We start from the raw sequence: 2,205 nt of genomic DNA, 5'->3' as shown, positions 1-2,205 counted from the left end.
CTAGAGGAAGTGAAGCCCCCCAGTGCTGGGAGATGTGGGCTTCTCTGGAGGGATGATGGAGCTTCATTCAGTACCTTTGGGATGAGTTGGAGTGGCAGAACTAATCACCCGACCTGAGAACACCATCAAATGCTGAGTCTTCCTCACAGCAATGTTCCCTCGTGTAGAGTAAAGGCTCCTCAGTGGAGGCTGTTACTGCAGCGGAGGGGGACAGGCTCCCCGCTAACAGCCTGGATTCCAGGAGGAGCAGAGGCTGTGCTGCAGCTGCGCGCGGGAGAGAACTTCAAACACATCAATCAATCAATCAACCAATCAATTAATTAATTAATAAAAACAGGTCATAATTAAATTAATGCACATAATAATAATAATAATCAGTGAAAAGGAAAAACGAAATAATAACATTACAATTACTGTTACTATCAGCCATCATCATCATCATCATCATCATCATCATCATTATTATTATTAGTAGTATTATTATTATTATTATTAGTAGTATTATTATTAGTAGTATTGTTGTTGTTGTTGTTGTTGTTGTTTATGTTGTTATTTAATTACATTTCTCACTTTTCATTCTTAGACGTTTTATTGTTAATAAAATAAAAATACTTAACACTGAAAATAAATACAGTGAATCAAAGGAACCCACAGTTATCATTCATTTCTGTTATCATTTCTGTTTATTTACTGAAATGAACAGATTTAACTGTCTGTAGTTTAAACACTGCTTGTGCTCCTGAAGGCTGAGATATGAGCGCAGTTACGACACAGAATTTGGGGTCCAAAACTTTTGTAAAGCATAATATAGTTATTGTATGACATAATAATAATAATAGTAATAATAGTAATAATAATAATAATAGTAATAGTAATAGTAGTAATAGAAATAGTAATAATAATAATAATAGTAATAGTAATAGTAGTAATAGAAATAGTAATAATAATAATAGTAATAATAGTAATATTAGTAGTAATAATAGTAATAATAGTAATATTAGTAGTAATAATAGTAATAATAATAATAATAGTAATAATAGTTATTATCACTGTTGTTTTTGTTGTTGTTATGTAGTATTTGTTGTGTGTGCAAAAGTAAATTATATATTTAATATTTAAGGGTATATAAGGATATATAAGGGTATATATGGGTATATAAGGGTATATGCTGTATAAATACTTATATACCTGTATAATTATTTTATTATGGTAATTTTAAAATGTCGTAAATTCTAACAGTAAAATGTATGTAAATATAAATATATCCCATATATTATTTTTTTTTTACAATAATTCAAAATAATAATAATTATAACAGTATGACAAAAACATAATACAATTATTAACATTATTATTATTATTATTATTATTATTATTATTAACATTATTATTAACATTATTATTATTATTATTATTATTATTATTATTATTAACATGCCAACTTAATAAATAAAAAACATCAGAGATATTAAAGTTTAGAGAAATGTAAAATCCGTCGCGCGCGCTCTCTCTCTCTCTCTCTCCTGCAGAAGCTTGAGCTCAGATCTGCGCGAGCTTTCTTCCACACCTGTTTTCCGACAAGCCCCGCCCCCGCTGCGCTGGGATTGGCTAGCCCTTCCGAAGCACACTGGTGGTCTTTCCCTTCAGAACAACACACAGGGAGTCCAGACGAGCTCCAGACCCAGTGCTGCCCGCAGGGGGCGTGGCCTCGCCGGACTCTTTTTTGGTTCCAGGACGGTTCCTAATCCGGGTCAGTCGGAGTAAGTGAGCCAGTCCCAGCGCGAGGCGGCCGAGGTCCTGGAACGCGACGGCTTATGGGTTCTGGAGAGGCGGCCTGAGCCAATCCCAGCGCAGGAGGGGCGTGGCGTCGTCGAAAACGGGCGGAGAAACAAAACGGGAGCAAAGCGGACGTCTGTCCCACACCGTCCAATAGGAAGGCTGGACCGGGGGAGGGGCGGGGCTTTCTCTGAGAGGCGGGGTCCGAGCCCCCCCTCAGGTGAAGAGTGTGACGGTGAAGTTTCTCTCTCTCACTCACACTGCAGTCTGCCTCGAGCCTGGATTTTACCCCCCTGAGAACGACCCCCTCCCCCAAAAAACAGGACCATCCGCCGCCCGGGACCCGCGCGGGGCGACATGCGAGTGGGCCCCGGATCTGCAGCGCCGCTCTGAGCTCGCCCTCTTCGTGTTCCCTGTTCTAGACTCGCC

The sequence above is a fragment of the Salminus brasiliensis genome, chromosome 12 (assembly GCF_030463535.1).
Source record: "Salminus brasiliensis chromosome 12, fSalBra1.hap2, whole genome shotgun sequence".
In the NCBI taxonomy this organism is placed as follows: domain Eukaryota; kingdom Metazoa; phylum Chordata; class Actinopteri; order Characiformes; family Bryconidae; genus Salminus; species Salminus brasiliensis.
The sequence above is the reverse complement of the archived record's forward strand: the minus strand, read 5'-3'. Positions refer to the sequence as shown.